Source organism: Periplaneta americana, chromosome 2 (genome assembly GCF_040183065.1).
Source record: "Periplaneta americana isolate PAMFEO1 chromosome 2, P.americana_PAMFEO1_priV1, whole genome shotgun sequence".
NCBI classification, from domain to species: Eukaryota; Metazoa; Arthropoda; class Insecta; order Blattodea; family Blattidae; genus Periplaneta; species Periplaneta americana.
Genome location: NC_091118.1, coordinates 27,250,471 through 27,264,049, shown reverse-complemented (window position 1 = coordinate 27,264,049; position 13,579 = coordinate 27,250,471). Strand labels below are relative to the sequence as shown.

At 35.2% G+C, this 13,579-nt stretch overlaps 1 protein-coding gene across 1 annotated transcript in view; it reads left to right on the top strand.

Annotated features, from left to right (window-relative positions):
- Positions 1–258: 258 nt before the first annotated feature.
- Positions 259–13,579, top strand: part of LOC138691251 (CYFIP-related Rac1 interactor B) — a 92,199-nt gene continuing 78,878 nt past the window's right edge. Inside the window, exon 1 of the mRNA XM_069813076.1 lies at positions 259–381. The gene's annotated coding sequence lies outside the window, so the exon portion shown is untranslated. The remainder of the gene's footprint in view (positions 382–13,579) is intronic.

Genomic DNA, 13,579 nt, shown 5'->3' with positions numbered 1-13,579 from the left:
TAGAAGATAGTCCATGACATCATGACACATACGTTGCACGGTACTTTCCAATTAGTGTTCAGCCACTCCAAATAGGGTGCAATGCGGAGAACGTCCCTTCAGTACTGGAGGTCGTCAAACAATTACGAAGTTATAGAGTCGCCCGGAGTGGCGTTTCAGCACAGTCTCTCCCTGTGTAATGTGAGACAGTTCTACTTGCAGCCGAAAGATGTCGCGATGAGTACTCTGGAACGTCAGTGGGAAGTTCAAACGTCATGACGACGCGATACAGTTTTAATCACTTTTAGTGGCGAGTGTGTGAGACCGCATCGTGTGTGAAGTGAAATTGAATGTGTGTTTCAGGACGTTATAATAAGTGACAACGAATCCAGTGGAATTAAAGTGAGTTATATTCATGTATTCTACAGTACACAACATTTCATAACATAATTTACTGCTAGAAAACTTTATGTTATGTTTAGGTTTCGTTGTAAAGGTCGCGACACCGGATATTCTTACGATTTATGCTCTAAATTACACAACTTATATTTTAAAGAAGCTGTCAGTTGCTTTATTATGTCTCAACACCATGTTTTTACCTCTCTTCTTAAAACTTTTTATAATACACACTCTGTATGATTAATTAAGTATGGGAAACGTAGCTGTAGTTTAGGTTTTCTTAGAGTATTTTGATAGTCCCTGCACTATTCCTTCCACGGTTGTTCTGTTAGTACCATATCACGCTTCATTCTTTCTGAATATTCCTTTTAGTTTGAGAGAGGGATTAAATCAATAATTACAAATAGGTCTACGATTATCATCTCATCGTCTGTGAATAGTCTTTGATGTTTTAAAAGGAGTTAAATTAATAATTCAAATTACAACTAACATCTCATGATCGCTTAATAACATCTGTAGTTCAAGAGGGACGATAAATAAATAATAGCAATAAATTATCATCTCGTGATCTGTGAATAGTCTTTATTGTTCTAGAAGGAGTTAAATTAATAATTCAAATTACAACTAACATCTCATGATCTCTTAATAACATCTGTAGTTCAAGAGGGATGATAAATAAAAAATTACAAAAATTATCATTTATCGTCTCTGAAAAGTATTTATTGTTCTAGAAGAAGTTAAATTAATAATTGAAATTACAAGTAACATCTCATGATCTCTTAATAACATCTGTAGTTCAAGAGGAACAATAAATAAATAATTACAATAAATTATCATCTCATCGTCTGTGAACAGTGTTTGTTGTTCTAGAAGGAGTTAAATTAATAATTCAAATTACAATTAACATCTCATGATTTCTTAATAACATCTGTAGTTCAAGAGGGACGATAAATAAATAATTGCAATAAATTATCATCTCATCGTCTGTGAACAGTCTTTGTTGTTCTAGAAGGAGTTAAATTAATAATTCAAATTACAGTTAACATCTCACGATCTCTTAATAACATCTGTAGTTCAAGAGGGACGATAAATAATTAAATAATTACAATAAAATTTATTTTTATGATATTATCGTCTATGAATAGTCTTTGCTGATCAAGGGGAAGTTAAATGAATAATTATAATTTTCATCTCATCATGTGATTGACATCTGTAGTTCAAGTAGGACGATAAATAAAATAATTACAATTTCAATTATCGTCTCTTAATAACATTTTAAGTTCAAAAGGAGCAGACAAGTATTAGGCTAAGTTGCCTTTTACGGTCTTGTTTTCTGTCCATCTCTTTTGAGGTCTGCCAATGGATCTTTTTCCTCTCGGTCGATAATTTAAAATTGCCTTTAGAAATCTGTTGTTGCTTATTCAGTTGACGTGATTTTTCCAGTTTTCTTGATGTCGCCAAATGTATTCCATCAGTTGTTCAGCCTTGAGTTCCTCCATGATATCTTTATTCTGTTTATGGTCGAATTTGGTGTATCCTGCAGTCCTATACTGTCACATAGGAAGTTTCGTAAAATAAACGACGATAAATAAATACAAGAATAATGATAACGTTTATTTGTTCCTGAAATAGGAGATCAGCTAAAATTCTGCGGATGTATGCGGAGCGTTTCTAGTTACACAAGATTGTCAACGTCTTTAACTGCAAACGAATGTCATCGTTCAACAACTACCATATGTCGTAAAAGTTACTTTTTTTGTTTGCTTTCATGTCAAATGATAACTGGAAGCAATCGGTGACTAGAAAATGCAGAATATTTCGCAGCATTTTCTTTTGAAAGTTGTATAAAATTTTAGGCTGATTAGTTTATTGTTTTCTTTCCCGAGTTTTTCACGAACTATAAAGCGAATGTCAGGTACTCCAATGCGAATAGGTATCATCTCACTTTCTCATCTTCATTTCCTTTCTCATTTCTTTCTAATCTTCTGCTATTCCTTTCCTCATTTCCTGTTTTCCTTCTTATCTTCCATTCTCTCCCCTTCCATTTGCTCCCTTCTTTCTCTTCTCAGTCTTATCTGCTTCTTTCTATCCGTTTCCCGCCTCTTCTTCATGTCCTTCACTTCTCCCTTGCCTTTTCCCTTTTTCTCATCTCTTCCATTTTCCTTTCTTTTCCTCGTCATCCTTATTTTTCCTCATTTTTTTTCTTTTCCTCTTCATCTCTTCTATCTTTGCTTCTCTTCCTCCTCATCTTCTCTTCCTGTTACTCATCTCTTCTTTTCCTCATCTTTTTCTCTTTCTGCTCATCTCTTCTCCCTTTGCTACTCTTCCTCCTCATCTGTTCTTTTTCTCGTATTTTTCTCTTCCTGCTCAGTTTCATCCCTTGCTCCTCATCTCCTCTTCCTTCTACTCATCTCTTCTTTTCCTCATATTTTTCTCTTCTTGCTCATCTCTTCTTCCTTTGATCCTCTTCCTCCTCATCTTCTCTTTCTTCTACTTATCTTTCCTTTTCATCATCTTTTTCTCTTCCTGCTCATATCTTCTTTCTTTGCTCTTCTCCCTCCTCCTCATCTTCTCTTCTACCCAGCTTTCTTTTTCCTCATCTTTTTCTCTTCCTGCTCATATATTCTTTCTTTGCTCTTCTTCCTCCTCATTTTCTTTTCTACCCATCTTTCCTTTTCCTCATCTTTTTCTCTTCCTGCTCATCTCTTCTTTCTTTGCTCTTCTTCATCTTCTCTTTCTTCTACTCATCTTTCCTTTTCCTCATCTTTTTCTCTTCCTGCTTATCTCTTCTTTCTTTGCCCTTCTTTCTCCTCATCTTCTCTTTCTTCTACTCATGTTTCCTTTTCCTCATCTTTTTCTCTTCCTGCTTATCTCTTTTTCTTTACTCTTCCTCCTCCTCACCTTCTCTTTCTTCTACTCATCTTTCCTTTTCCTCATCTTTTTCTCTTCCTGCTCATTTCCTTTTCCTTTGCTCTTCTTTCTCCTCATCTTCTCTTTCTTCTACTCATCTCTTCTTTCCCTCATCTTTTTCTCTTCCTGCTCATTTCTTCTTCTTCTGTTTCTCTTCCTCCTCATTTTCTCTTCCCACTCCTCATCTCTTTCTTTTCTCCACCTCTTCGCTCTGTGTCCAGAATTTGTATAGTACTGTAGTTTGAAGAAATCGTTGTACCTGGATAGCTAACCATACAGACACAATAAAATTCTATTTTTCGTTATCATGGACGCCGGAATCTTATTTCTTCTCAAAAATATTGGACTGTGTTTACAGTTGTACAATATTATATTTATATTTCGTACAAAAAGAAATTGAAGACTGCACTAATAGATAATGACGAAATGTATTACTGACTACCCGTTATGTATTCTATTAGCACGTGAGTTAGTATTAATTATCGCCATGAAAGTGAATGTCTTCTATCTGCAGTAAGCGTACTTGAACGCCAAAAACAAAGGTTAACTCAAATTCCTTCTCGGAGCTCTCTAACCCTGAACCTACTCCGAAATATCAAGCAAACGTGTGGTCAGATAAAGGGGAAGGGAAGGCAGCCTCGTCCGCGCACCGCAACGCATAGGGGAAGGAGGGAGACGCTGATCGCAAAACGCGTAAATTGCTTTCGATTTCCGACGCAGACAAGCCTCTTGCTTCCCTTCTCACTCGCCGTCAGTCTGCTGCAGCAATCAAAACACGATCTTGCTCAGCCAAGAAGTCAAGTGGACGTGGTCGAGATTTCTATCACGAGACGATCTCAAGAGATGAGTTTCTGATACTGTTTCTATCGTGTGTGTAATATGAACTAAGGGCAGATTTTACCAACGTGTGACTAATCCACAATTGTTGTAGTTTAACTTAAACACGGAAGTTAAATCATTTATTTTTATTTTTTTTTTATCTGAGTGGGTTATTTTACTACGCTTTATCAACATCTGAGGTTATTTAGCGTCTGAATGAGATGAAGGTGATAATGCCGGTGAAATGAGTCCGGGGTTCAACAGCGAAAGTTACCCAGCATTTGCTCATATTGGGTTGTGGGAAAACCCCGGAAAAAAAACCTTAACCAGGTAACTTGCCCCGACCGGGAATCGAACCCGGGCCACCTGGTTTCGTGGCTAGACGCGCTGACCGTTACTCCACAGGTGTAATATATGTATATATTTTTTTCTCTTGTACGGAGGAGGGACCCAAAGGCTTACACTGCAGCTAGAGGCTAAATCATTTAATTAGTTTACATTTCACCAAAGTAATACGCATCTACACTAATACAGTAGACTAATAAAACTGTAACCAACATTTTTCTGATAATTTTCGCTTTTTAAAAAATAATTGGTGTTAATATGTAGACTATAATTAACTATCCTGGCACCAAAAATCGCATTTTTGAAAATTTTGTTTGTGTGTCTATCTGTCTGTCAGCATGTTTGTTACCTTTTCCCGATTTCTAGGAAAATGGTATATAAATTAAGTTGGGTCCCACTTAGAATTTAGGCTATGACATTTCAAATACTTTCTTTAAAAGGAGTCCTGAAGTCAATAAATCGAAATATCTCGCTTATTATTGATTTTTTAGAAAAATATTGTATATTTAGGCTATGACATTTTAAATGCTTTCTTTAAAAGGAGTCCTGAAGTCAATAACTCGAAATATCTCGCTTAATATTTATTTTTTAGAAAAATATAGTATATTTAGGCTATGACATTCAAGTACTTTCTTCAAAAGGAGTCCTGAACTCAATGAATCGAAATATCTCGCTTATTTTTTATTTTTTAGAAAAAATATTGTATATTTAGACTATGACATTTCAAATACTTTCTTTAAAAGTAGTCCTGAAGTCAGTGAATCGAAATATCTCGCTTATTATTGATTTTTTAGAAAAAATATTGTATATTTAGACTATGACATTCAAATATCTTCTTTAAAAGGAGTCCTGAAGTCATTGAATCGAAATATCTCGCTTATTATTGGTTTTTTAGAAAAATATTGTATATTTAGGCTATGACATTTCAAATACTTTCTTTAACAGGAGTCCTGAAGTCAATAAATCGAAATATCTCGCTTATTATTATTATTGATTTTTTTAGAAACATATTGTATATTTAGGCTATAACATTTCAAATACTTTCTTTAAAAGGAGTCCTGAAGTCAATGAATCGAAATATCTCGCTTATTATTGCTTTTTTAGAAAAGTATTGTATATTCAGGCTATGACATTTCAAATACTTTCTTTAAAAGGAGTCCTGAAGTCAATTATCGACATATATCGCTTATTATTGATTTTTTAGGAAAATATTGTATATTTAGGCTATGACATTTCAAATATCTTCTTTAAAAGGAGTCCTAAAGTCAATGAATCGAAATATCTCACTTATTATTTCTCTTTTTCTCTCTCGTACAGAAACAATATATTTATCAATAGAACTACGTAACAGTGCTAAGAGGAACTTTTTATAGTAAGCTTTCCTGAAGATATCATATGAAATGTAAACTCTAATTATTTTATTTAATCTCGTCTTTAAGTTTACACATTATACCGGGATCACTTTTCTTCTTGCTACATTGCAGTATGTTATTCATATTTCTCCAAGTGGCGGCCTGAACACCTGGAGACTTCTAACACATGAGTACAGGCTGTTACAAAAGAAACATTACAGTGCTTCCATTCCTCAAATGTGGTATAGAAATTCTTATAGCATACATTCAGAAATTTAAAATAAATATTATAGTCCAGACACATGGTCTGAAGACATTAATTCGTCAAATTAAGTACAGAAACTTGATCCTAAACAAAAGCAAAAAAGATTTTTTGAATTCAAGATTTTCTAACAATAAAAAGGAAATGAGTTCAGACAAGTTTGGAGGGCATGCCCCCCCATAACTCCGCCTATGTGTATTACAAAAGTTGTTGTAAAATATTCTATACAAAATTTCGATACGACCAATATTTAACGAGATATATAAATTTTAAAATAACATTGGGTTTTATGTCAGTGCCTCCTCATTCAGACTACAATGAAGTGAAAACAAATGACTCTGCGTTTATATAAGGAGGCGTTGCACAACAAACGGAAGATATTCAATAAATTAACACTATTTTTATGTGGATGTTATTGTAATCTATTATGTGCATATTATAAATGTTTATCAATACTAATATGTAAAGAGAGTGTGTTGTGTGTTTGTATGAAGTAATCTCAGAAGATACTTGACCAATTTCGATAATTCTTTCACCATACTGCGATTGATATGGTGTCTTAAGTGAATATTTCATATAAAATTAATAAAAATGCTGGTATTTAATTATACACTTTTTTGATTTCACCAAAAAAACTTGCATGGCTCTTTTGTTTGTAATATTTTGGTATTTATTGTAGCTTTGCTGTTATAAAATTATAGACAGGATTAATGTTTCCAACAGATTAATATCTTACAATTGCTTTTCTTAATCAGCTCTAGAATTATTAATTAAGAAGGATATTTTCAATTGTGTTATTTCGAATTCTCTTATTTTTGGTAAATGGTATAATATACAGGCAAATAATTATACAAGAAATAATCTATAGCAATTTAATATATTGTAATGAACTGATTTTGATTGGTTAATTAATTTTATGCTCGACCATGCCGAAATGTAGTAATTATACACCTGGTAGCAGTCCTTTAATGCATGTCATTAAAGTACACCTACTCATTAAAGTACAAGTGTTTTCAGCCAATGACAACTCAGCTTACAGGTGTTCAGCCAATAACAAGTCAGCTTTGTACCGTTATAAAACCGCAAGTATCGATTATTCTCGGATATGCAATCGAAAGAGAATTAGCGAAAAGTCACGGAGGCTGGAAATCCAATACTGTCGCAGAAGGTTATGTTCTGTTACTATAATAATTAGCGTTAATTGTAAATAATATTCAAATAAATTGAATTTGTCATCTCGTTTTTCAATGTCGAATTCAATAATCAAGGTTATACCAAGTTTAACGGGATTATACAAGGTCAATGACATTATTGTTCCTAGGAAAAAATCAATACTTTCGCGTCTGCGCACATCTCACAATTCACGACCTAGAGCAAGGTCACTTCCCATCTTGTCAGATACAAATAAAATGTATACATCTGAATACTGTAATTTCAAGTTAGAAATATGGTCGAGCATAAAAAGTCGTATGAAACTCGGCTATAATGGTAATTAAGAAGCTCGTATGAAAATTATGAAACTCGCTTGTGCTCGTTTCATAAACATCCATACTCGCTTCTTAATTACTATCATTATAGACTCGTTGCATAATGTACTATTATGTAATTAAAGTCATTGTTACAATTTCAAGGTTATTTTCAATAATTTAAGTAATTTTATCTCACCGTGCTTGGTTTGTGAGCATATTGAAGTTTCACCAAAAATTAAAAGGTAGTAACAATAAAATTAGAATTGTATGTGGATCAAATAAAGTACAAGTATACATTACTGTGGTTCACTCAAATATGGAATTAAGTATTGAAAATGTGTACTTTACGAAATATTTAATACTTAATATTTGCCGCGTGTATATTTTGTAAAATTATTCCATCTCTCACTTTCATTTGATCATGAAATAAAACAACTCAAATCAAACATCAGTCTTGTGTGTGGTGTGGGACAGAACTCCAGTGCACATAGTGTTGATTCCAGGCATAGTAGGGGCAAGATGTGTGCATCAGTAGCTGGCCCGGATGGCTCAAGCGGTAGGGGCACGCCATGTCCCTATCGCTTGGTCCGAAGGGTTGTGGGTTCGAGTCCCGCCTCGGGCATGGGTGTTGTGATTGTATTAGTATAAGTAAAAAACAAAGGAACCAAAGGTAAAACAAACAGAAAACAAAAATAGATAACTTTGGAAAAACGGCCTCTGGCCGGTCGAAATTAAAAAAAAAAAAAAAAAGTCCGAGAGGAATGTATTTTCTCCATTTGTAGTCAGATAAGCAGTTAAATTTTAATAGTGCTAAATACTGTCGTTTTGATTACATAGTTTGACATTTGAAACGTCACTTCAAGTCTACACCAACTCACATTTCCTGCGACACCCACTGATTCTATAAAAATAACACATGTAAACTTTGGCGGTAGCTTTCTTCCTGTCTCTGATACGTAACTTATTGAGCGAGAAATATACACGAACTTCTGTAGTTTAATCGTATAATATTGTGTTTATGAAACTTCCTTATTTTGTGTTTTCCTCTTACGTACAGTAAAACCTCGATAACACACGCCCCCGCTTATTACGCTATCCCGTGTAATACGCATTTCATATATAACGCCTTTATAAAATACTCCGTTTGTTGCGCTCAAGTCCCGCATAATATTTGTGGAATATTTTCGATGTAATTTTCAGCAATGTACTGTAACAGCAATGAAACATTTTGACCATTGAACTCACTGGTGCCATTAACCTGACAAGTATTGGTATTCAACCCTTACCTGCGCACTTAATCTTGATACTGTACAATACCCCACCCTCTTGTTACGCTCTCTTATTCGACTCCTTACCTGCGTGGTTAAAGCCTACATACAGTTACAATACCTCACCCTCTTGCTAACCCTCTCTCTCAAACAGCATTCCTCACTCGGCCGTAATAAAATTCTGGACATTTGTACTTGTCAGTTTGTTGTCCCTTAGTGCAGCGTTTCTCAAACTTTTCTGAAGTGGGGACCACTTTTTTAAATCAGAAAAGTTTCGCGGACCACCTTACTCTTGTTCCCTTCGAAAGCAAATTGATCATTTATGTAGCATATTTTAATATCAATATACTTACATTTTAATGTAGAAATAATTAATTAAAATTAATTTGATTCTATTAATTTTAATTAATTATTTTAATTAAGATGAATGCTAACGTAGCACCAGTGAGAAGTCTTCATGGGAGATCCTTGGACGGTTTCCGTTGCAGATACTGCAACGAGATTGAAACCTTGGCACACGTCCTAGGATCCTGTCAGCATGGAGAACTCCTGAGAAATTCACGCCATCATAACATCCGAAAACTAATATAGCACAAGCCCTTAGAAACAAATCCTTCGAGGTCCATGAAGAGGTGCACTGCGTTGCGTCTGAAGGCGGCGGAATTAGAAGAGCGGACATCGTGGCTCTAGACAAGACTAATAGTAAAGGCTTTATACTGGACCCAACTGTTAGATTTGAGATGAGCCAGACCCAACCATCCGAGGTCAACAAAGAAAAACAACAAATTTATGAGCCTACTATTCCGTATTTTAGAGAAAAATATCAGATGGAAGGCACCTGGGAAGTACACGGTTTAATGATCGGAGCGAGGGGCACCATCCCACGATTAACTGTAAACACTATCAAAACATTTGGAATCCATGACATCATTCCAAAAATAATTACTTCAACCATTAAAGGGTCTGTGGCAATTCTGAAAAATCATTTATACGGAATATCATAATACCCCCCCCCCTTTTCTATTCGTTAGTGTGTGATTGTTACAAATATATGTACAAATTTATTATTTCTTAAACTTAAGCTCCTAGTTCACATTTAAATTTGGCTCATCTATCTTACTGTAATCATTACTATTCTTATATGTGTGTTATTCTGTGTTTTTGGCAACCCAGGATGCCTGGGCAGACTATTTCTTGAAATAAATTATATATTAACTAATTAAGTTAATGTTAATAGAAGAAAATTTCTTATATCGTTATCTGCAAAAAGAGAAATAAAAAAATTAATGCAGAGACATGCCCGATTTTATCAAGTAAAGATGCAATTTTGCATGTTCTATTATTTAGTATTTATTTATTTAACCTGGTAGAGATAAGGCCGTCAGGCCTTCTCTGCCCCTCTACCAGGGGATTACAGCTATAATATGAACAATAAAATTACAATTAACATTAAATTTACAATTACAATTACAATAAAAATTAAAGTACGACAAGATTACCTGATTAATGAAAGCTAGGCATTTTATCATAGAAGTTAAGAACAAAGAATATTTTTGTATTTACTGAATTACAAATTAAACCTACAATAACAAAAATCTATAGTAATGAAATTACCTGATATTGAAATATTTTGTGATAGATTAAGAGAACTATTTACAAGAAACCATGTCTGAACGAGTCTCAATTACTGACCAAGTGCCTAGTAAGTTTGCGTTTGAATTCAGCTTTATTTCGACAGTCCCTGATGCTAGCAGGTAACGAATTCCAGAGTCTTGGCAGGGCTGTTGTGAAAGAAGATGAGTATGAGGAGGTGCGATGGGATGGTATTGTTAGTATTGTTTCATGGCGAGAGCGTGTGTTCAGATTGTGGTGGGAAGAAAGGTAAGTGAAGCGAGTGTACGACGTACAGTACGTGACCATTTCAATGTGCAAACTATTAAGAAAGTCATTAATATATGAAAAGGTTCGGTACTTTGGTCCTGTTATGAATTCGGGTAGTCCCTAGCTGGGTTATAGGCACGACGCCAGATGTGCAGGGAAAAGATAGCGAGAAACACCACGTCCATAGTGATTTAAATCCCCCCCCCCTTTTTTTGCTGAGAGTAGAATGGGAAGTCGGTAGACGGGTAGGGTAAATAAATTTCATAAAATGTCAGTACTGGGAGAAAAAGTGAAAGGCAATTGCCATGTGTCATTTACAAACTTTGAGATTTTCAGTTATAGTGTGATACACAATTCGTTTGAATTTTATTTTTTCTTCTGTCTTTTTTGAAGGACCACAAGGGCAGATCTCGAGGACCACAGGTGGTCCGCGGACTATAGTTTGAGAAACGCTGCTTTAATGTACTGAAGTTTCTGTGAGTGTGATTGCAATGAATGTTAAACGAAAAGCGCTTTCTGTGTCGGAAAAATTGGAAATCTTACGAAAGTACGATGAAAAAGTACTCTTAATCAGAAACAACTCTCTGATTCATTAGGAATCCCATCATCGACGTTAAGGATGATAATAAAAAATCGCGACTCAATCACTGCAGCTCTGACGTGGGGAGGATGTAAGCGCAGGAAAGCGCAGGACTTGGAGAACATGCACACTCCAAACAACTATAAATTACTTTTTTTTCGAAAGAATTAAGTATCGCACTTGATATTGCACCCACCTGATGTATTCCTAGTTCAGTTAAAATTTTTGGGGCCTTCTTTTGTACGGTTAGAATTGCTACTGTTGCTCATATCGCACCGGTGCGAATTAGGCACCTACAAAATGGTGCGAATTGAGAAACTACGCCATAAGTTATTATTTCCTTCATTCTAGCCTATAATCACTACATATTCGAAAATCCTACTAAGTTAAATGTTCTTTAATACCTCTTTAAACGAATAACATCTTAAGATTATGGATTCCTTTGCGTACAAATCCGTTATTTAGTGACAAAATGTTAGCTAAATATACATCCACCTGAGCGATTACACTATCACCACGCTGTTGACACACAGAAGTGGCAGAAATCAAGTGACATGGTGGAAGTTCATATGGTAACATACCACTAGATGCTACACTACTATAGTAATTTGTTTTAAACTAGCAGTGGTGCGATTTATGCTACTCTACCCTACAGTACATATTATTGTAAAGGACTTTGACGTACATACAGTACTTACATAATGGAATAATACTGTATTACCTTCCATGAATCATGCACTTCAATAAAGAAAAATGCTAATAGATACTGTATATAGGCCTAAGTTAAAATTAGTATACCACCTAATACTCGGTCCCTTGAACAGCGTCTTATCGGGGTTTTACTGTAGATGGCGAGTTCAGTACTATGTGTACATATGGCATATCATGAGACGCCTTCCTTTCATTTCTAAATATTTACAGACTTCCTTTAGTAGCTGCCGCGTAACAAGCGAGTTTAAAAGGAATGGTGAATTCTTCACAACAAACACGCTCTAACCCGTTCCACGTAAGTGTTGTAGCTTGCGATGTCAAGATTGAGAATGAAAGTAAGGATAATTGTGTACTATACTAATTATATGCCTAATATCTAAACTCTCTTAGCCAAATCTTTTTCGGAAGGCATAGTCCGGATCAACTTGCATAATACATACCCCAAGGGTGAGACCTAACCATTTTTCCCCCCATTACTATATATGCTAGTGGATTATGGTGATTTTCTAGTTTGAAGATTGAAGTTTCTTTTGCCAACTTCGTTTCGAATTTCGGTACTGAGAAATATTACAACTGGTAGTGATTTTCTAACTGTTACGTTGGCAGCAGTGATAGCAGTTGTCGGTAGTGCAAATTCTGAAAATTCAAATTGTTCTAGATTTCTGACCGATTTCCTGGAAGCTAGTGAAATTTGAACATAGTAATAATTTGAATAATTTCAAGGGAAAAATTGTTCCGGGGCCGGGTATCGATCCCGGGACCTCCGGTTGAACGTACCAGCGCTCTCCCAACTGAGCTATCCGGGAACTCCAACCGACACCGTCTCAACTTTCCCCTTTATATCCACACAACTCGCGTGGGCTGACGAAACGCCAGAGACCCACATCGAGTGCACACAAACTCTGTGTGACCTGGAATTGTGGTTTTCTGTTACACAGTGACGTATATATTATGCATTGGGAGAGCGCTGGTACGTTCAACCAGAGGTCCCGGGATCGGTACCCGGCCCCGGAACAATTTTTCCCTTGAAATTATTCAAATCTGCTTTACAGGAAACTTCACCTGAAAGACTAGATTTGCATAATAGTAATAATTAATATCAGTATTGATTTAACACATAATAGTTATTTTATGTTTTGCATTGCGTTGTGGTTACAATTCAAGATTAGGGCTATAGTAAGATAAGTGTAAATAAATATAACATACGGTGTGAACTTGGGTGATCGATAGAAATGCCATTTCACATTTTAATTAATTTCTTCCGTGTTAAATTTTTATTACAATGATGTCAAAGAGAGGAAATAGCGTGGCAGTGACACCTCCAAGAAAGAAAGCGTGTGTCATTCTGAGTAGGCCTACGTTTGAGAAATCTATAGTTCATATGTATAATGAAAGGGAAAAAGAAGATAATGAAGAATGAATTATGGGCACGGAGACAACAATTATAACTAGAATAGCAAAATTATTACGATTAAGTATTCTTAAGCATATATTTGAAAGTGACATTCGGTTTTCGAAGTTTGTACTAATCATTTCACGTGATCAAACAAAATACATTTTTAGGTTAGGTCTCGTCAAAGCAATGAATTTCAGTTGTCAGACAA